Consider the following 22738-nt stretch of genomic DNA (forward strand, 5'->3'; position numbering starts at 1 on the left):
GGTCTGTGGAGATTTTTAGTGTTCTAGAGAGGAGTCTGGTCTTCAAAATCAATTCCAAAGAGGAAAGAGAGCAACCAATGATTTTTTGTGCTGTGTTTATAACTCTCTGGAATGTCTTCTTATCCACTGCAGAGCATCCAGCATTAACAGAGTTGGAAGGGACCTTGTGGGTCATCTAGTCCAACCCCCCCCCCAAACAGGAGATCCTACACCATTTCTGACAGATGGCAGTCCAGTCTCTTCTTGAAAGCCTCCAGTGATGAAGCTCCCACCACTTCTGAAGACAACTTCTGTTCCATGGGTTGATTGTTTTCACCGTCACAAAAATTCTCCTTATTTCCAGGTCGAATCTCTCCTTGTTCAGTTTCCATCTCCGCTGTCTGTCTGGGGAATGGGCTTAAAAGGGGGAAAACCAACAGAACCAACCAAATAACTTGAGTATGCATTGGTCTCACTGGGGGTTGGTAGGAACAAGAGGGCCTAGAAACTTTAATGGGACAACCCAAATAGTTAGCATGTTGATAGTTGCAATATAATTAATACAAAACCCCCAAAGGATTTAAATGTATCCAAGTCTCATTAAATGCTTTTTTAAAAAGGATGAGGAACACACAAACCCTGCATTCCTGTTCTACTATAATCCAGAATTAAGAAGAAACTTCCTAACAAAGAGGACAATTAATCAGTGGAAGAGCCTGCCTTCAGAAGTTGTGGGTGCTCCAACACTGGAGGTTTTTAAGAAGAGATTGGACAGCCACTTGTCTGAAATGGTATAGGCCAGAGTTTCCTGCTTGATCAGGGGGTTAGACTAGAAGACCTCCAAGGTCCCTTCCAGCTCTGTTCTGATTGATAGGCCCTTCAACTGTCTAGACTGGCCAGCAAATACAAGACACTGATGATAAAACCTCTAAACCTGAGTTTCGATACACCATTTTCCTCAGCAGGTCAAGAATCGCAAGAGAACCACTTTTTCTTAGTCTCCTAATACATAAACCCACCAAAGAGAGCTACCTCCTTCACTTCCACCCCCAAAACTGTTTGCTCAGGTGGTGAACAAGAACCGGAAATCGAAAACTCTAAATTCCCTTTGGAGAAGGCAGGAAACAGGCAAAAACAGCTCACGTGTTCAGCTTCTTCTAACACCAGCAAAAGTTTTAAAACTCCCAATTGTTTGGAGAAAAAGAGTTCAAATATCTTCGGTGTCATAAATAATCATCTTTCTGGATTCTCCCATCCAGATGTGTCAGGATTTAAACTCTCCAGATTCTTCCCTCTGCATCTGGAAGACTGAAGAAACCATCTTAAAGAAGTCTGGGCCACGTCGATAACTAAATTTCCTAGTTCTGCATCTCCGATTTCAGGTAGTTCTCAAGGAACCGAAGAAGCTCCTTGGATGAGAAGGGAAACGTTTTCAAGGGGATAGGAAATCCCAAGAAACTAGTCCAGTTGCCTTCTGGGGAAAAAAAAAAAGGCACTTTTGGGACAGCCATAACCTAGATGACTGAGGATCTCCATGGACAGCTAGTCCTCAACGAACGACCACATTTGAGAGCAGAATTGCGTGCCCTTAAGGGTGAGCCGGTTGAGCTGACTACTTGCTTTGGCACATCTTTAAGCAAATTGGTGCAGTTGTTAAGTGAATCGCTGGGTCATTAAGCACATCTGGCTTTTCCCCCCTTGACTTTGCTTGTTGGAGGCCAGCTGGGAAGGTAAAAAAAATAACCCATGGATGCGGCAGCCGTCGTTAATACAGGCTGATTGACAAATACCTGAATTTTGATCACCTGTCAGTGGGGAAGTTCTAAGGCAGGGGTCTCCAAACGTGGCAACTTTAAGACTTGTGGACTTCAGTTCTGGGAGTTGAAGCCCACAAGTCTTAAAGTTGCCAAGTTTGGGAACCCCTGCTCTAAGTGCAAGCAATGGTCCACTACATCATCAATTGAATGGTTGTAAGTCAAGGACTATCTGTAATTACTCTTATAAAAGGCTGGCGATGGGAAACGGCTATACAAGTAGCCTTGACTTACAAGCGTTTGTTTAGTGAACGCTCAAAAGGTACGGCACTGAAAAAAAAGAGTGACTTCCGACCAGTGCTCACACTTACAAAAACCAGTGGCGAAATGCTACTACCGGTTGCAAAAAATTGCTACCAGTTCAGCAAAAAGTTTTGACGATCAGCTGAGAGGAGAGAGAAGAGGTAAAGTGCAGGATCGGCCCTCCCACCAGCCCCTGTGGCATGGCAGAGCCTCAGCTGGTCTTTTGGAAAACTCTGCACGCGTGCAGGAGCGAAGTGTGCGATCACCAAATTGGTAGGGAAACTGGTAGAATCCCACCCTTGTCACAAAACCCAAGATCCTGTGATTAAAATTGGGTGCTTGGCCATCAACATGGATTTACAACAATTGTAGGGTCCTGGGGAGGAGGGGTCACCCTTTGCTACCTCCCTAGCTGGCGAATGGGGAGGGAGGGGGAAACTGGATTGACTTAATGACTGTGTGACTCACTTAACAACTGCAGTGATTTGCCTAACCGCTGTGTTTTTTTTAAAAAAAAAGGTTGTAAAATTAGGCATGACTCATATTAACAACTGGCTGGCTTGCTTAACCACAAAAAATTCTGGTCTCAGTTGTGGTCATAAGATGCGGACTACCTGTTAAAGGGGAAGAGGACTCCGTTACAAAGGAGATGGCTATAGTAGTGATGATGGGGGCACTATTGGAAGAAAACCTGAAAGGCCCTGGATGACTGGGGGATTCTGGGAGTTGAAGTCCACACATCTTCAAGTGATTCCAGTATTTGAGGGGCTGCCACAAAGAAAGCGGGGTGTCAAATTATTCTCCAAAGCACCAGAGGGCAGGACAAGAAACAATGGATGGAAACTAATCAAAGGAGAAAAGCAACCTAGAATTAAGAGGAAACTTCCTAACAGTGAGGACAATTAACAGGTGGAACTACCTGCCTCCAGAAGTTGTGGGTTCTACATCGCTGGAGGTTTTTAAGAAGAGACTAAGCAGTCGCTTAAAATTGGTATAGGCTTTCTCCTGCTTGAGCAAGGGGCTGGACTAGAAGACCTCCAAAGTCCCTTCCAGTTCAATTCTATTCTATTTCTCTTTGATCAAGGTTGAGAAACACTGATACAATATAGTGCTTTTTAGCCTTATATTTGGCAGGCCAAGCGAGAGATGGGTCACGATCCTCCCAAGTTCGGCCTGTTTGAGATGCTGCCCCCTACACTTCCTTTGGTTGTGAATCAGCACGGTGGGCAGACCGTGGTATGGTTTGTTTCCAACAAATCACAATTAAACAAACCATGGTTTGGGACCGTGTATGAGTGGGGCTCTCCCCCTCCCCAGGTCTTTGTGTCCCTGCAAGGAGGCCACCGAGAGCCACGATTCACCTAAGAAGGAAAAGGATCTCCTGCCTGAGCAGAGGGTTGGACTATAAGACCTCTAGGGTCCCTTCCCGCTCTCTATGATGAAGTTCTAATCGCCGGCGCTGTCCTTTATGTTGCAAGGTTTCAGCCTTGGTTCCTGGCCTTGGGGAGTAAATGCCGGGGGGCGGAAAAGCAGGAACCAGCCAGAAATCTCCCTGCCTGGCAGCCAGAAGGGCAGCAACACACCCTGTCTTCCTTCTGACCAGTCCAGTCACGTAATTTGGCCCTTGTGCCAATCATAGTCACAGGACATACTTAAGTGGGTTGGTCATCACTCCATAGGTTTATCCTGATTTACAGTGATTTATCTTCCTGGTTCTCACTTCCCTTTAAAATCAAGATGCAAATACAAACCTCTGGTTTAAAAAAAAAATATTATTATCAAATTTATCTGCCGCCCATCTTGCAGTTTGAAACAATTTTTAAGTGACTCTCAGCAATTTAGACTCTGAGTTTAAAAAGTTCAAAGGGCCCCCATCGAATCAAACGGGGGGAACGACACAGAAATTACCTCTCTCTCCTCTCTACACAAGAAAAGGGCATTCAGTTGACAAACCTCACATAAAAATGGCTCATAGCATGTATTTTCTTGCTCTGGTGAGATATAGGTAGTCCTCGGCTTATATTCATTTAATGGATTCAAAGTTCACGGTGCCACCGAAAATCCGGTCCTCACGCTTATACGGCCATGGATCAAAATCTACACCCATTCTGTGCCCACGCAGTTCAAAAAAAGTGTGTGTGGGGGAAATGGCCTGGCTTTATTGTTATTCCAGATTCCTTTTTGGGGGGTGTCCAGGAGGGAAAATAAGGCACGGGTATATGTTAAGAAGGGTTACAGGAATTGGGTTTGGCCAATCTAAAGGAAAGAAGGACTAGGGGTGAAATGACGGCAGTATTCCAATATTTAAGGGGTTGCCCTTATATTATTTTCCAAAGCACCAGAAGGCAGGACAAAAGAAAATGGATGAAAACTAATCAAAGAGAGAGGAAGCCACCTGGAATTAAGAAGAAACTTCCTAACAATTAACCAGTGGAACGACTTGCCACCAGAACTTGTGGGTGCTCCATCAACTGGAGGCTTTTAAGAAAAGACTGGAGAGCCACCTATCTGAAATGGTATAAGGCAGGGGTGTCCAACCTTGGCAACTTTAAGACTTGTGGACTTCAACTCCCAGAGTTCCTCAGCCAGCTTTGCTGGCTGAGGAACTCTGGGAGTTGAAGTCCACAAGTCTTAAAGTTGCCAAGGTTGGACACCCCTGGTGTAAGGTCTTCCGCTTAAGCAGAGGGTTGGGCTAGAAGACCTCCAAGGTCCCTTCCAGCTCTATTCGGATTGAAACCAGGATACCGGCTGGGTACTCACAAAAGTTAACCAAGAGGAACACTAACCATCTTTTGAGATGTGGTGGAAATGCAGCTGCCTGGTACTCAATCAACCAGTTAAGCTTCTTTAGCATATTGTGGTTTGCTGGGTCCTGAGTTAGCACAATCTATGAGCTGAAAATGAATTACAATCATCCGTAAACCATGACTGACACCTTACTGCAGCATTTCTCCACCATGGCAGCTTGTAGCTGTGTGGATTTCGGCTCCCAGAACTCTGGGAGTGGAAATCCACATGTCTTCCAAAAATTCCAAGGTTGAGAAAGACCGGCTTAGTATGAGGCATGAATCTAGCTATTGTTCGGCAGGCCATGGTTTTTTTTTAAACAGGTCACCGCTTAACCCATGTCCCTGGCATGATGTTTTCCGTGGGATGGCAATTTATACCCGTGAGCAAAAGACCATCAGAAAAATATGAAGTGGGCATGAGTTCGTGATGACTGGAGATACGGCTGATGCTTTATTTATGATTTGGGGAGTTTGCATTATCTGCTGTGTCTGAAGACTAACTCACAACCCCAGACTGAACTGAATGACTGATAAAAGTGTGTTGAAGATATCAGGGGAAATTCTTGGAACTTAATGCTGCATGGATCATTAGATTAAAATCAGAAATAGCAATAACACTTAGACGTGTGTGTGTGTATATATAGCTTCTTTTAGGGCTTTACAGCCCTCTCTCTAAGCGGTTTACAGAATCAGCATATTGCCCTCAACATGCCAGGGGTCTCCAAACTTGGCAACTTGAAGACTTGTGGACTTCAATTCTCGGAATTCTCCAGCCAGCTCACAAAGTTAAAACAAGAGACCAGGGAAACAATAGCTGGATTCCTGTTTTAAAGCAAGTCATATTGTGGTTTGTTCAGTTCCTGCTTAAAAAGTGATGTGTGAACCAGATCACCTCCAAGGGATTTTATCTTGGCAAAGACATGCTAGACAAAAGTCATCACGTGGTAAAAACAATAAGTCTTGTGAATGTTAAAAGCTAAACAAGAAAAAATAAATAAGAACAGAATAAACTTTGATGGATTGTAGACCACTTCACAGATTATTTTGAAAGACTTGGGCTGCGTGGAGAATAATAGCAGAAGAGGTCAGAAGGGGGCGTGGGGACAACATAGGGGATACAGACAGAAATAATTATGTGTAGACAGTGGGGGGGGTTTATGCTCTCTGAGCTTGGTTGTTTTTTTGCAGGCAGTTCATTACCAAACTAGGTAATATCATCAGTGCTGATACTAGCAGCACTGATGATGTTACCTAGCTGGGTAATGAAACATTTGCAAGAAATCAATCGACTTCAGAGATCACCAAGAATTCCACAGTTCAGCCCCTGAGCTACAAGCATTCGCTTCTATCAGGTACCATTCTCCCAAGAATTTATCAGTCATTCCTTCCAGTTTATCTTTAGGCCATCAATGGGAAGATAATTTGAATTTGACAGACATTAAAAAAAAATCAGATGTGATTTCTCTCACCATTATTAATGTTTTGAGGATGCAATGAAAGCGTAAGCTGGGTCTTTTGTCTTTAAAGGGGACTAAGAACAGAGGCCAGGCCTAGAATGAGCATCTAAGACAGGGGTGTCCAACCTTGACAGCTTTAAGACTTGTGGACTTCAACTCCCAGAATTCCTCTGCCAGCTTTGCTGGCAGAGGAATTCTGGGAGTTGAAGTCCACAAGTTTTAAAGTTGCCAAGGTTGGACACCCCTGATCTAAGGCAAGGGTCTCCAACCTCTGGGGGTTGAAGTCCACAAGTCTTAAAGTTGCCAAGGTTGGAGACCCCTGATCCAAGGGACCGATTCTGCTTTTATTGCAAAAAGCCACTAGGGCAGTGTTTGTCCACCTTGGGAACTTCAAGAGGTGTGGACTTCAACTCCCAGAATTCCCCAGCCGTCATGTTAGATAGGACGTAAAGACAGGACACAAATCTAGAGCAGTGTTTCTCAACCTTGGCAACTCTTAAGAGTCGGGGACTTCAACTCCCAGAATGCCCCAGAAGTCCCAGCCGATTCCTCCATGGCTGGGGAATTCTGGGAGTTGGAAGTCCCCGCCTCTTAAAAGTTTCCAAGATTGAGCAACACTGCCACAGGGCTTCAGCCTGCTTTCCACGCTAATCTGACAACAGATGTTTTGTATTAAAGTGGCCGCTTAAGGTGTGGAAGCCAAAAGGGGGAGTATCAAGAATGAGTCAGCAAAGCAAGAGCGCCCTCTGCTGGGAGAAACCCAAATGGTGGGGAACAATAGGATTGAGTGAAAGAGAATCCAAAGAAGCGAATGGTTTGAAGATGGCGGGGTGGGATGGGGTGGAATGGGGTGAGGGGAGAAGCTGTTCTTGGAAACTTTGGGGGGATCAGTGAATCCAATTTTCCAAGAGGTGCTTCTCCCCTCACCTTTCAATCGGTTGTCTGAAAGCCAAACCAGATGGGTTTTGGAATTAAATTGTGGGCCTGAAACTAATTTCAAATTTCTGGAAAGACCGAAATATTTTCTCTTTCTCTGTCCCTGTGCAAAGAGCATTTCAGCTCACCAATCTTAGATGAAGACAACCTACGCTCTTGTTTAGAGCATCCTCTAACTCTAGAAAGATACAGGCAATCCTAGACTGACAACCGTTTAGCAACCGTTCAAACTTCCAAGCAAAAAAAGTGACTTCGGACCGGTCCTCACATTTACAACCATCGCAGCATTCTCCACAAATTACGTGATCAAAATTTGGGAGTTTGGCAACCAGTAGATATTTACCAGGCAAGCTCACGTGAGATTACCATTGGCAACCTTCCCAGCCGGCTTCCAAACAAGGAAACTCAGTAGAAGAAGCTGGATTTGCTTAATGACTGCATGATTCACTTAACGACTGTTAAGGATTCACTTAATCACTGGGGAGGCAGGTTGTAAATCGGGCACGGCTCCCTTAACAACTGCCTTGCTTAGCCATGGAAATTTGGATCCCAATTGGGACTGTAAATGGTGGTCTACCTCTACCTCTATGGCTTAGCTTTGGTTGTGTGAGCCCCCCAAGTGGCACAGGAAGGAGTAGGGCGAAGGGAGGTGTGCAGTTAAAACAGAGGTCTCCAAACTTGGTAACTTTAAGACTTGTGGACTTCAACTCCCAGAATCCTCCAGTCCACAAGTCTTAAAGTTGCCAAGTTTGGAGACCCCCTGGGTTAAAATGACTCCACCCCAAGGGTCAAGAACAATCAAATATTATTCCTCCTTCATTTGCATGGAAGGCAATGTTAACTCACCCAGAGGAGAGGCACCCCAAAACTTTGCCCTTCAACTTAGGGCAATCAAAGGTTTTGTGTCTTTTTTTTTTTTTTCAGAGTTTGGGATACCCCAAAGCTGCCTCCAAACTGACCTTGTATAAGTTTGAACCGGTCAGGAACAGGATTCAGCGTGTCTGGGTGTGTGGAGAACGTATTAATTGCAGCTGACTTTTAATTCAACATAATCTCCCACGGAGGAAATTCCCATTACCCGCCCCTTCCTTTTGAAGCAAGGCCCTTCCTGTGTGTTACCCAAAGGTTCCCCAGTGGGAGCACCCACTCCTGTTTTATTTATTTAGTTTATAAGATTTATTTATCAGATTTGTGTTGCCGCCTATTTGCCACGGCGACTCAAAGGAAAGTGGAAAGAGTCAGTCCCAAGTTCAAAATGTCAAAAGGCCTGCGTGCCGCGTTGCCCTGTTGGCCTGCAAAACTAGATTGGAAATTTTCCAGACCCCGTTGGATTTTTTTAACCCCAAGTGAGATGGCGTGGACAGGGCTGCAATCTCACACACCCTTTTCTGCACCAACAAACTAAAAGCCTGCCAGCGGAAGCCGATATTTATTTTCAAACCAAGGGAAAATAAAGTCAGCTAAATGCTCTCCGGATCACAGGACCCTACTAAGCGGGTGGGTGGGTGAATGTATCTCCCTTCCCCAGCCCACCCTCTTCCAGGCAAAATAGGGGCAGAGATGTCAAAGCAAAGGGTAAAAACAGAGAGGGAAAAACCCTTTTGCCATTTGCAAATCTGTAGCGCTATCCCCCGTTTTTTTTTCTTTTTCCTTCTTTTTAATTAAACGGAGCAACACTAATATTCAGGAGCGTTCAGGCTCCTTCCATCCAAGTCTTCTGAGAGATATGGGCAAATCCGGCGCCATAAACCCAGACCTGCAAACTCAGATGCGGAAACACGGGTTACGGAGTGAGAAAGACTCATTATGTCCAGGTCAGAAGATGCTGCTTGGCACAGGAATCATCCAAGAGACCCGAGTTTGCCTGTGCCTCACCAAATCCAGGATTCTTTGAGAATCAAGAGAGAGAAGCGAGGGTGTCTGTCTGTTTTTACTGACCCAATCTGAACAAATAAAGTGACAGGATCTGGAAGATGGCTTTGCAATGCATCTCTTCCCAGTCCTCAAAGGACAGGGGTTTCCACCCACACCCCTCAATCACTGCCCTTGGAGGAGTTCTGGGCCGTCCTTACAAGCCAGCATTTTGTGTCCTTTTTAACTGGGGCATTGCAAAAACCTTGAAGCAATATGAAGCGAAGAAGAACTCCGGACTTGCGTGACTCAGGCAGGCAGTTTCTGATGGCCTGAGATTCCTTCCTTCTCTCCCCACCACCCTTCCCAGACTCTGCCAAGGCACAGGGCGTTGCGCGCGTGGCCGAGTTTAATTTTCTGAATGCTTCAGTGACACATCTTTGGATCACCCACCTTCCCACTTCCAACAGCCTCCTCCTCTCCCCAGCGCCAAACGATGCCTTCAATCTCCACCCCGCCTTCCCTTCCGGGATTCGGAGAGCGAGCTGGGGGTCTCCACCCAGACTGTCCTCCTCCCTCCTCCTCCTCCTCCTCCTCCTTCCCTCGGGAAAGGCAAAAGCATCCCGAGCTTCCCAAGGACAGCACAGTGGGTGGCCAGTGAAGAAGCAGTGACTGGAGAAGGAAAAGGAAAGCAGATGTAGTGCAGAGGCAGAAAGAAGCATGATGTGGAAGGCCATTGCAATGTGGGGAGGGTTTAAATGGGGGTGGGGTGTATGGGAGAGAAGGAGGAGAAGGAGGAGGAGGAGGAGGAGGAGGAGGAGGAGAGCAGCAGTCTGCTGAAAAATAGCCTCCCTGCCCACGAATCTGAACCTGTCTCAGATACAGATCAACAGAGTTGATGTAGGGTCACCTGCTTGGGCTGGGGTTGGACTAGATGACCTCATGAACAAAGGCAAATATTCGTGTCCCAGGATAACATCGCAGAGGATCCCATCTTGGGTCGGTCCCCAGAACCAGAGGTTTTGCCTCCACACATTCGAGTGAGAGAGGTAAGTATCCTGAGAATGGACTCCAGCGCGGGTCGAAAAGCTCGGAAGACTAAACCTCTCGTCCCGGGGACCGACGCAGATTGTGGATCCTGCTTCATCAGAACCAGTTTCGGCTCCACAAAAGTTCTTTCTTTCCGGCCCCTGGATTGGAGAGGATAAAGTAACCCCGATCTTCCTGAGCATAATTCAGAGGACGCATCTCTCATCAAGAGAGTAAACAAAGAAGCTTGCACACACCCAGGTTTCCAGGTCACAAGCCATGCGGGAGAATATCACAAGTAATATGCGTGTGTTTGTGTGAGACATGTATTGATCTATTTCCCTAGAAGGAGGCATCGGATTCTGGTCACCCATACTGCACTCCCACCATATATCATGGGAGTTTCTGGGAAGCCTGAAAATGGAGTGGGATTGAGAGATAAAGAAAGAAAAAGAAAGAAAAAGAAAGAAAGAAGGAAAGAAAGAAAGAAAGAAGAAAGAAGGAAGGAAGGAAGGAAGGAAGGAAGGAAGGAAGGAAGGAAGGAAGGAAGGAAGGAAGGAAAAAGAAAGAAAGAAGGAAGGAAGGAAGGAAGGAAGGAAGGAAAGGAAAGAAAAAGAAGGAAAGAAAGAAAGAAAGAAAAAGAAAGAAAGAAGGAAGGAAGGAAAGAAAGAAAAAGAAAGAAGGAAAGAAAGAAAGAAGGAAGGAAGGAAGGAAGGAAGGAAGGAAGGAAGGAAGGAAGGAAGGAAGGAAGGAAGGAAGGAAGGAAGGAAAGAAAGAAAGAAAGAAAGAAAGAAAGAAAGAAAAAGCAAGCAAGCAAGCAAGCAAGCAAGCAAGCAAGCAAGCCGGGACAGGAGAGCAGTTTTTCCTGCAGGAGACTGTGGGGGGAAAAACAAGGAGGAATGGAAGAGATCCTGACAATGCAACAAAGGAAAAGAGGGGATAGGGTGGGCGCCAGACACGGGATTAAGTCAGATCCTGCCGACGTGGGCAAAAACCAATGGGAGGTAGAAGAGCTCAGCAGAAGCTGGCAGCCCCACCTCTCCAAGGGAGGGTGCTTGCGTTGTCTTTGGGCAGAAAAAAAAGTGATCAGTCGGATAAATGAATGGGATTCCCTCAAAGAGAGACATAGATTCTTCCCAACAGACCTCACATTCTGGGTAATACACGTCTGTTTTTCCCCTCTGCGTTATCTCTAGGAAAAAAGAAGGGAAGACCATAGGGTCATTTTTCTTGCTTCTCTGGACAGTTTAAATGCCCTGACTTTCTGTTTCCCCCCCAAAATCAGGACACACAGGGGAGTTTTGTAAAAAAAAAAAGCATCCAAGTCCTTCCGATATTGCGAAATGAATTGGGAAGGGTTGGAAAAGTTATCTGGACATCCAAGCCACAAGACTCTCTGTTGATGGGGGCGGTGGGAGTCCTTAAAAGCAGGCTAAAAGTCTATGGAGATTCTTAATTGTCCAGATTCCACACCAGGGTTGTCCCAAAGGGGCTTTTCCCCTCAAAAGACAACTGGATTTTCTTGAGGGTATTTTTTTTTTCTTGAAAACATTTCACTTCTCATCCAAGAAGCTTCTTCCATTCTAACTGGAGCAGGCCCTTTTTTCCTCGTTGTTTTTTTTTTCCTTTCCCTCCCTTAGCAAATTGGTTCTTCAGGAAAGGCTCCTAACCCCCTTCCAGATGTTTGCAGGTACACACACACACACAGAATCGAGGTGCTAAGAAAGAAGTCGAGCCAGATGGACTTAAAATGCCAACCTCTCCTCTCCCCAGTGTGGCCGATTCTGTTAAATTAAAGCACAGAGGATATTCTTCCAAATTATTTCTTCATTGTCAAGTAAAACCATAAAGTTTGGTTCAGAGAGAGCATCTGGCTGGTTGAGGGGGGGAAAAAAAATCCCTTTTCCCACCGAGACTGGAGGAAAGAACAGATAAAGCTTTGTTCACTGTCATGCTCGCCCATCCTCGCTCCTATCAGCCTCTGAAATCACACATCTGTTTTATGTCCACTGGGATTCCGGGGCCGTTGTACTGGTTTGTTCCCCCTCTTCCCTAGTAAAGGGTGGGTGGGGGAATCTTTCTTGGATTAAAAAAGGAGTGGAAAAACAGCATACAAATCCTTTATTTTCCCTCTCACCCGCAAAATGTGAAGACCTAACTCTGTATTAATTCAGTGGGCCGCATCCTAAAACAGCCCTTCCCTTGTGATGCTAAACTTGCTTGATCTGGATTGAATCCTCCCTGGATCTAACTCTCCAAGCAGTTGCCACCCGAAGATACAAAGGTGAGCAATGACCGAGATATATATATATATTTTCAACTTGCTTCTTTCCAGCACCGCCCAATTTATTATTGTGACAACGATCTCTCTAGATCTGGCAGTGCCAGCAGGACAAATAGATCAGGAAGAAGCCCTACTCCAATGTAAGGTGTCCCTAATACAGGCTGTCGGCTTAAAACAGCTTTGGGAAAGTAGTTTTGGATGGAACTACTCACGGCTCGGCTCTACTGGGTTGAGGGGGATTTACTCTGAAGTAAAAGAATGACCGCAACTCGGCCAGAGAGCAAAACAATAATAGTAATAGTAATAAGAGTAATAATAATAATAATAGTAATCATCATCACCATCATCATCATCTACCGTTTCAAAGCCGGTTCCTCCGACCCGATCTCTTCGCTTCCCCCAGGAGAGCTGGCCCCGCGCTTCCTTTCGCGTAACGTGGGAACCGGCTAAACCCAGGTACAAGGGACTCGCCTTCCCAGACCCCAAGAGCCTCCCCGGCCGGGTCCCTTTGGGGCAATTCCGAAGCTCAAGGGACTCACCTATGCCGTCAGACGCCTCTCCGCCGGACCAATCCCGAATCCAAACAAAACAAACAGGAATTTTCATCCACTGGAATAATCGACAAAATCCGAAAAGTCCTGTCAGGTAGGGAAGAAATAAAGGGGTATCCTCGCTCCGGATATAGACGGGAGCTCTTGAAGCGCCGGGTAAAGATCCGTAAAACAGGGAGGAGGAGGAGGAGGAGGCGAGAGCAAACGAGAGCAAACCCGGGTCGTGGGAAAGCAGCAACAAGCAGCAGCAGCAGCAGAGACGGCGGGAAGGCGAGGATCTCTCACTTTGCAAGCAGCAGCAGCAGCAGCAGCAGCCGCCGCCTGCGCTGCCTGGTTCGCCAAAGGTGTCCGCTGCCAGCCCCGGTGGCTTTTTTAATGTTCAGGGAGGCGCTCCAAAAAGTTTTTTTTTTTTAAATCCCACACACACCACACACACACAGGCGCGCAGGGAGAGTCACACGGGGCTGGGCGGAGCTTGCGAAGAAGGAGGAGGAGAGAGAGAGAGAGAGAAAAGACCCAACTGAAGAGAGGGCGGGGATGATGGGGGGCTCAGCGCTTCTTCCCGAGGCTGCCAAGTCAGCAGTGGGATTTGCCCGCTGACGTCACGCCGCCAACCTCGCTGAGGGCTCTGAGGCGGCTGAGGCGTCCGCGGGCGCCCGAAAGCGAGGCGAGGGGAGAGCTTGGCTGCTTTGCGCTTCGAGCCGGGGTGGGACTGGCAGGCAGTCAAGGCAGGCAGGGCCGTCTCTGAAGTAAACCAGGGCTCTCCAACCTTGGCCACGTTAAGCCTGGAGGACTTCAACTCCCAGAATTCCCCAGCCCGCTTTGAGGAATTCTGGGAGTTGAAGTCCACTAAGGCTTAAAGTTGGAGACCCCTGCGCTAAAAATCAAAGTGAGACCAGGGTTCCCGACAAATTGGGTTGACTGGAGGCAAACAAGGATTTGATAAGCCAACCAACATTCATGGCGGTTTTAAGATTTGTGGACTGAAGACCCCCAGCCACCAATTGTGGACTTCGGGTCCCAGAATTCCCCTGGGGAATTCTGGGAGTTGAAGTCCTCCAGGCTTAAAGTTGTCAGTTGGAGACCCCTGACCTAAACAGCATTAAGGGGCCCCGGGCAAAGCAATGTACTGGGACCCCTACGACAACTACTCCCAGGAAGAAAAATGTCAATGGTCGCTAAAATTAAACATATATTTCTTTTATTGGCACTTCCAAGACATAAATTTGTAATAAACATGTTGCCGTATTTATATGCTACACAAGGTGCATTGAAGGGTTAACATACAGAGATAAGTATGGGGCCCCTATGCTCATGGGGTCCACAGGCAAATGCCCATCAGGCCCCTGCATTAAGACTGCCCTGGTGGGAGGGTGGGGGTGAAGTCCACAATCGCCCTGAGCATGGCGGTGGGACCTGATCGCCTATTTTCCTCCCTCTTTGCAGCTCTGACCGCTGTAGCTTTTGCAGGTTGGCCAGCTCAGCTTTGGCTTTTCCCAGCCCCTTAAGGTCGCAAAGCGAGACTTGGAGATTAGCGGGCGGGAGAAGCAAGCCAAGCAGCCCGGGAAACGCTCCCAAGGCTCGCTGTTCCATGGGCAAGAAGAGGCATTTGAAGACTCGGGCTGGGCAGCATTCACACATGCGCTGGACCTGATGGGCTGCAGACGTGTTTGTGCAACAGGCTGTTGCGTGCTTAGTTTGTGGCTTGGCGGGCCGGGTAGTAGACAGTGTGCTTCCCCAAAGGAGTTGGTGGGATTCAAAAATTTTTACTACTGGTTCTATGGGCGTGGTTTGGTGGGCGTGGTGTGGTGTGGCTTGGCTTGGTGGGCATGGCAGGGGAAGGTTACTGCAAAATCCCCATTCTCTCCCCACTCCACTAACCAGCTTTCCAGCTGCAGGCCTTGAGACTGGACACCCCTGCTATACGAGGCAGTTTTTAAGTCCCACCCGTGCCAGCAGAGGTGGGATGCTATGGGTCCCGTCAAGCTGATTATTCCAGCTAGCCGGGCCTTCTGCTGCGGCTCCTGCCCACTGGAAGACCTTGGCCCCTCCCCGAGATGTCAGATTGGCCCCGACCCTCCCATCCTTTTCTAACAGGGACGCAGTGGCTCAGTGGCTAAGAAGCTAAGCTTGTCGAACAGAAAGGTAGGCAGTTTGAATCCCTAGCGCTGCATTACGGAGTGAGCTCCCGTTCCTTGTCCCAGCTTCTGCCAGCCTAGCAGGTCAAAAGCATGTAAAAAAAATGCAAGTAGAAAAATAGGGACCCCTTCGGTGAGAAGGTCACAGCGTTCTGTGCGCCTTCGGCATTTAGTCATGCCGGCCACATGACCACGGAGACGTCTTTGGACAGCACTGGCTCTTTGGCCTTGTAACGGAGATGAGCACCGCCCCCTAGAGCTGGAAACGGCTAGCACGTATGTGCGAGGGGAACCTTTTACCTTTACCTAAAAGCAGGGGACCCGCAACCTATTGACCACAGGCCACGTGACTAGCTGGCTGGTGCGCACGCACAGCCCCACTCGTGCGAGCTTTGTATGGGTGCTGGTGTCCCCACTCACAAGAACAACTATTTTATGTGGTGCTGGTTTTGGAGAGTCGGTCGTGTCGTTCTCTCAGCAGCATTGCAGAAGAAGAGGTAGTCCTCAACTTACGACCACCACTGAGCCCAAAATTTATGCTGCTAAGCGAGGCAGTTGTTAAGTGAGTTTTGCCCCATTTTACAACCTTTATTGCCACAATTGTTAAGTGAATCACTGCAGGTGTTACATTAGTAACCCGGATAAGTGAATCTTGCTTCTCCCATTGACTATGCTTGTCCGAAGGTCACAAAAGGGGATCACTGCCACGGTCATAAATATGAGTCAGTGGCCAAACATCTGAATTTTGATCACAGGAACATGGGGAAGCTGCAACTGTCATAAGTGAAAAATGGCCATAAATAATTCACTTTTTCAGTGCCGTTGTAACCTAAAGACCACTAAATGAATGGTGACACATCGAGGTAGTCCTTGACTTACAACAGTTCATTTAGTGACATTTAGTTCAAAGTTACAACGCCTCTGAAAAACATGACTTATGACCGTTTTTCACAGTTGCAACCTTTGCAGCCTCTCCATTGGTCACGCGATCCAAATTCAGACGCTTGGGAACGGGTTCATATTTATGACCGTCGCTGTGTCCCCGGGGGGGTCACGTGATCCCCTTTTGCGACCTTCTGACAAGGAAAGAACATCAGGGAAGCCTCATTCGCTGCACAACCGGGTTACTAAGTTATCAACTGCAATGATTCGCTTCACAACATTGACAAGAAAGGTTGTCAAACGGGCCCCCAGGCTCACTTAACAAAGGTCTCATTTAACAACAGAAATTTGGGGCTCCGTTGTGGTCGTAAGTCGAGGACTACCTGCATTGCGTCCCACCAACAGAGATCTAATCAAGCACATGCAATAATAGCTTTTCGGAGCACTAGATTGTGGCAGGACCCATTCCCAAGTGCTGCTCCCTTCTGACATCAGTGATGTCCTTGTGGCCGGTGACTCAGCTGGCAAAGGTCGGATTTCTCTCCCTTTTTTTCTTTGGTTTGGATTCACCCAGAGCTTGGGCAAGGGCTTCCAAACAGCCAGCACAGAATATTCCAAAACCTTTTGGGTGGGGTGGAACAGCAAACAGCCCTGTTTGGATAAGGACGCCGGTCCCTTTTTTTTTAACCCCATGTGAATTGCTCTCTCCCTGCCGAGGCTGTTGCCTGTGCTAGCAAGACCAACACACGCAAACACACGCACAAAAGGTTACAGAATGCCACCTTTGCCTAGTTGCACCTTTGTACTCGGGGTGTGCGGGGGTGTGTGTGGGCAAGTTAAGGAAGGTCCTGGGAAGGTTAAAAAAATAAAAAAGAGGATTGGGAGACCGGAGGCTAAATCATTTAAAGAACAGTTGCTGGAATTGAGGATCTCTAGTTTGATGAGAAGAGGATTAGGGGTGACATGATAGCAATCTTCCAATATTTGAGACGCTGCCACAAAGAGGGGGACATAGCTATTCTCCAAAGCACCGGAGGGCAGGACAAAAAGCAACGGGCAGAGATGGGATCTGAAGATCAGCTGGGAGCAAACTGGTTTGCTCCAAAGATCAAGGTATTTCCTTCCCCCGCCCCATCAGCTGTTTTCCAAAGATCAGCTGTGCTGCACGGTTTAGATTAGCTAAAAAGCAGAAAATCGTCTGATTTCTTGCTTTCTAGCTAATCTAAATTGCCTGGCGCAGCTGATCCCCCTCTCGCTGTTGCGCTGCTTCTCCCAGGAGGTTTCCCTGAGGCCCAGGAGGCAAAATTCGGTGTGTGTGTGTGTGTGTGTGTGTGTGTGTGTGTGTGTGTGTTGGGGGTGCTGTGTGGCCCCGCCCCACCCTGTTTTTTTGCTCCCTGAAGCCCAGTAGGGGGGAACCCCCCTCCCACACACCTACCCAGTCACATGACCACCTGGCCTCGCCCCACCTAGCCACGCCCACAGAACCAGTAGTTTTAAAAAGTTGCATCCCACCCCTGGCAATGGGTGGAAACTAATGTGGGAGAGAAGCAACCTTAGAACTAAGGAGGAATTTCCTGACCGTGAGAGAACAATTAATCGGCGGAACAATTTGCCTCCCGGAGTTGTGGCTGTTCCACCGCTGGGAAGTTTTTAAAGAAGAGATTGGATAACCATTTGTCTGAAGTGGTATAGGTGCGGATGGAACTGGTGGGGTTAAAAATTTGGAAATCCACCTTTTGTGACCTTCTGACAAGCAAAGTCAATAGGGAAGCCAGATTCACTTAACAACGGCGTTACTAATTTAACAGCTGCAGGGATTTGCTTAACAAGTGGGGCAAGAAACATCGTAAAATGGAGGCAAAGCTCACTAAAAAAAACCCCTACCTTGCTTAAACAACGGAGATTTGGGGGTCAATTGCCGTAAGTCGAGGCCTACCTTTATTATTAAGCAGTGGTTACACAGTGGTGAGGGAATGGCTCTCTGTGCATGCTCAGAGGCCCTGATAACATCTGTTTGTGCCTTTTAAAAGAAGATTATCTATGGGAAGCCATTGAGACACAAGATAGGATCTCGATCACGTTAAGTCTCCAGACTGAATGGCCTCTTTTCTTACTGGAACTCTGAGGTGTAAACCAGTCTTAGTCACTGGAGAGGCTTCACAGGGAATGTTAATAGCTTTCTCACACGCTGGCCTGTGAATAAGAGCTTCCTGTCCTTTTTCCATCCTGAATTTGACTAGACGGACTTCAAACCTCGCTCAGCTTCACACCGCCTCAGTTGCCTCCTGCTACGAGTTGGTACAATAAAATAAATGTAATTAATCAGGATGGGGTCATAATAGACACGGCTTGGATCACCTCTCTGTGGCTGCCATCTTGAATTTGTGTTTTTTTTTAACCATTCCTGGCAGACACTGAAACCATTCATCTCTTGGTCCCCTCCCCTCGGCTCTTAAATTTGCCCAATTGGCTCAAGAAGACACCTCATGGCCAATACAGGTAGTTCTCAACTGATGACCACAGTTGGGGACAGAATTTCCATTGCTAGGTGGTTGTTAAGTGAGCTGCACCCAATTTGACCGCTTTCTTTTTACTGCGGTTGTTCAGTCAATCCCTACGGTGGTTCGCTGAATCTGGCTTCCCCGTTGACTTTACTGGTCGGAAGCCAGCTGGGAAGGTCACAAATGGTGATCACGAGACTCTGGGATGTCCCAAAGGCGCTTTTCCAAAACAAGGGTTGTGGTTTGCCAACAGCCTGTGCAGACGGCAGCGCAATCAGACAGTGGGGAAGAACGGGGACCAGTCCGGGAGTCTGGGGAGGACTTGGACGAGGGTCCTGCGTCCGATGCAGAGACGGGTCCAGGACCATCTGGAAGTTATGTGCTGGCTCCGGAGCTTCCAGAATCTGGTAGCAGTGAGGCAGAGGAACAAGGGGAGCCTGTTCCCAATGCACAGAGCTGCCAGAAGGCAGAGCAGCTAAGACAAAAGGGGCGACTCGGGAGTAAGGCTTGGAGAGGATTGCCCCTCCCCTAAGGTATAAAGGAAGTGCAAAGGTAGAGAAATCTTTGCAGGAAGCAAAGTCGTTCACTCTGTTCAGATTAAACCTTGAAGCTCTGTGTGGACTTTGTCCTTCGGTTGGTTTTTTTACAGTTAATTTGGCACTTTAGTTATTGGCAACAATTCAAAGGAGATAAAGGTGAGTGCTTATCTCGAGGGACTCTTTGGGACTCATTACGGGCTGGGAATGCACATAATTTCCAGCGTTGAAATAAAACAAGAGTTGTTTGGAAAGCATGTGCTTAATTACAGCCTCAGAAAGCCTTGGTCAAAACAACAAACTGGACATTGGTTTTTCCTTAAAGACGTTTCGCTTCTCATCGAAAAAGCTTCTTCAGTTCTGACTGAAGGGTGGAGGACGGAAGGGTTGATATTCCCTTGCAGTCATCTGGTCATTGGCATTCTTTCTGAGAGTCACTGAGGCCACTTGGAGGTTTGTCTGTGCTCTTAAGGTCATCTGAATACTAGTGCAAATGAGGTGTGGGGCCTACTTGGAACTGCTGAAAGGACTCCATTGTAAACAGGAGATAAGGTGCTGTCGTATCCCTCCTGCTCTGTTGAGAGCGGGCTGTTCAGTCTTAAGGTAGATGGCCTTTTTCACCCCTCTTTCAAACCAACGGTCCTCTCTATCCTGAAGGTGGAGTTTGTTGTCTTCAAAAGAGTGACCTTTGTTTTTTAAATGCAAACGGCCTGCTCAATCACTTGTCCTGATGGGTTTGTTCTCCTATGTTGTGCCAGGCGTTTGTGAAGTGGTTGCTTTGTTTCTTCAATTTACAGATCCGTACATGTCTCACTACATTGTGCTGATGACCAGATGATTACAAGGAATATAAATCCTTTCATCCTCCACCATTCCGCCAGAACTGAAGGAGCTTCTTGGATGAGAAGAGAAATACCTTCAAGGAAAAACAAAGAAAGTTCCCCAGGCAGCTATGCAGGTACAGCTAGTCCTCAACTTACAAGCAATTTGCTTAGTGACCCTTCGAAGTTACAACACACTGAAAAAAGTGACTTATTACCATTTTTCACACTTATGACCATTGCACCATCCCCATAGTCAGGTGATTTATATTCAGATGCTTGACAACTGACTCACATCTGTGACAGTTGCAATGCCTGGGGCCATGTGTTACCCTTTTGTGACCTTCTGACACACAAAGTCAATGAGGAAGCCAGATTCACTTAACAGTCTTGTTACTAATGCAGTGATTCACTTAACAACTGTGGCAAGAAAAGTTGTAAAATGGGGCAAAACTCACTTAACAAATTTCTCACCTAGCAACATAAATTTTGGGCTCAATTGTGGTTGTAAGTTGAGCACTATATATATATATGTATATGTATATGTATATATATGTGTGTGTGTGTGTGTGTGTATGTGTATATGTATGTATGTATGTATGTATATATAGATATGTGTGTGTGTGTGTGTGTGTGTGTGTACAAACTATATATATATGTACAACTACATATATATATGTATAGCTTTGTTCGGGTATTTTCCCACGTCATTATAGTTGTGCTTTTAAAGTTGTAGCAACGTTTCGGCAGAATCTCATCTGCCATCATCAGGCTTCTGTATTGTGTTCATCTGTGACGAACACTATACAGACGAACACTATACACACTATACACTATACACAGATGAACGCTATACAGAAGCCTCATGATGGCAGATGAGATTCTGCCGAAACGTTGCTACAATTTTAAAAGCACAACTATAATGACGTGGAAAAATAACCTAACAAAGCTGAATACCATACACACACACATGTATAGAGAGAGAGAGAGAGAGAGATAGGATGATACATAGATAGATACGTAGGTAGGTAGGTAGGTAGGTAGATAGATAGAGAGAGAGAGGGACGGAGGGAGGGAAGGGAGAGAGAAAGAGAAAATGATGATCTGTGTTGCAAGGAGTAACAAAACCAAATTAAGAAATGTATAGTTAATCCATGATTTATGACAACAGAGCCCAAAATTTCTGTCACTAAGTGAGACATTTGTAAAGTGAATTTTGCTCCCTTTTGCCCCCTTTCTTGCCACAGCTGTCAAGTGAATCGGTGCAGTTGTTAAGTTAGCAGCCTGGTTGTTCAATTAATCTGGCTTCCTCATTGACTCTGCTTGTCGCAAAAGGTGATTCCACATGACCGCCAGACACTGCAACTGTCATAAACACATGCCAGTGGTCAGTTTTGATCACATGTCCATGGGGAATGGCACAATGGTCGTTAAGTGTGAAAAAAACAGTCACTGAGTCCCTTTTTTTCCGTGCCGCTGTAACTTCAAATGGTCACTTAATGAACCGTTGCAAGTCGAGGACTGCCTGTAGTATGAAATCTAAAAAGGACGTTTTTTTAAAAAAGAAGAATGGAAAAAAAATCTCCCTTCCTTCCCCTCACAATGCACTGCAGGCAAACAATTTTTGGTCTCGCCCACGGAAGGTGACACGGCCCTGCCCACCTCACCTCTTCAGCTGTCTGCTGTCACCCTCCTAAAAAAGGAGAATGGTTCCTGCAGAGGTAGGCAAGGCAAAGGCACAGATCCGTGGGCGGGAGGAAGAAATAGTCACTTGCCTCTCCGCTTCAGTTCCAAAGTAGTAGGTGGTGGCACAAATTTTGGCCTTGAGTGATCTCTCGAAATTTAAGCAGAGTCAGATCTGGCTGGATGTGGATGAGACACCACTAAGAAATCCCAGGGGATAATTTTAGAAGGAGGCAAAGAGAAGCCACACGTGCATCATTAGCCAAAAATAAATAAATTGTATAGCGATTACCATGTCCATTGCCATTGTTGTTGTTGTCATCAGGTCTGCTGTCACTGGAGTTGGATTTGACCTAAAGCAATCACTATTTGTCTCCAATTTGTATTGTTAAAGACTGGAGTTTAGATTCCTTTCTGCTACAGTATTTTTTTAATATACATCTTATTAATTTTCTATTAATTATACTTCTTAGTGCTTAATAAACATCGTGTTGTCTGGGTATATAATTTGTTTAGCAACACAGATTCCATTCTTAATTTCCACCCTTTTTTCCTCAACCTCTGGTAAAATAAGTTTCATGTTTGATAATATTCTGTATCTTTTTTCTGTTTGATTTTCAGTGTAAGTCTATCCATTTCTGCACAATCTAATATCCTCTTAATTATCTCTTCATCTTGTGGTGTTTCTTCATCTTTCCAATATTGTGCGAAGATAATCCTTGCTGCTGTTAAAAACGTGTAATATTAAATACATACTTATCAAATTTTTCTGATATCATCCATAATAAAAGCAGTTCAGGTTTAAAATCTACATGTTTCCCTATTATCTTTTCTAGCCACCTGTGTATTTTTGCCCATTTTTATTTTTTTTTGCTTTCGCACAAATCCACCACATATGATAAAATGTGCCAGTTTTTTTTTAATTACATTTCTAACATTTGCTAAACATATTTTTCAACATTTTAGCTAACCTAGCAGGTGTAAATGCTACCGTATTTTTGATTATGTGCCATCAAGTTGTTGTTGACTTCTGGTGACCACATGCAGGCAGTCCTCGCTATTCCGACCTGTCGCTTAAGTGACCGTTTGACGTCATAGAGAGACTCCCCAAAAGGTATTTATGACCTAGTTATGGAGTTCCAAAGGCCACACATACATTTTCTCCGCAATCACATGATCATATTTTGGGTGCTTGGTAACCACCTCACATTTATGGCTGTTTTTAGCATCCTGTTGGTCACGTG

At 46.2% G+C, this 22738-nt stretch overlaps 1 protein-coding gene and 2 long non-coding RNA genes across 3 annotated transcripts in view; 2 read left to right on the forward strand and 1 right to left on the reverse strand.

Annotated features, from left to right (window-relative positions):
- Positions 1 to 13347, reverse strand: part of MIDN (midnolin) — a 50553-nt gene extending 37206 nt beyond the window's left edge. Inside the window, exon 1 of the mRNA XM_026699091.2 lies at positions 12922 to 13347. The gene's annotated coding sequence lies outside the window, so the exon portion shown is untranslated. The remainder of the gene's footprint in view (positions 1 to 12921) is intronic.
- LOC148128384 (uncharacterized) overlaps positions 1 to 22738 on the forward strand; it is a 604018-nt gene that overhangs the window by 147309 nt on the left and 433971 nt on the right. The gene's annotated exons all lie outside the window — the stretch shown is intronic.
- LOC148128385 (uncharacterized) lies at positions 16721 to 22303 on the forward strand. Its single transcript, XR_015741310.1, has 3 exons — positions 16721 to 17066; positions 19788 to 19948; positions 22116 to 22303. It is a non-coding gene; the product is annotated as an uncharacterized LOC148128385 (long non-coding RNA).

This window comes from Pseudonaja textilis, chromosome 1 (assembly GCF_049901715.1).
Source record: "Pseudonaja textilis isolate UNSWEBS1 chromosome 1, rPseTex1.2, whole genome shotgun sequence".
Taxonomy (NCBI): Eukaryota; Metazoa; Chordata; class Lepidosauria; order Squamata; family Elapidae; genus Pseudonaja; species Pseudonaja textilis.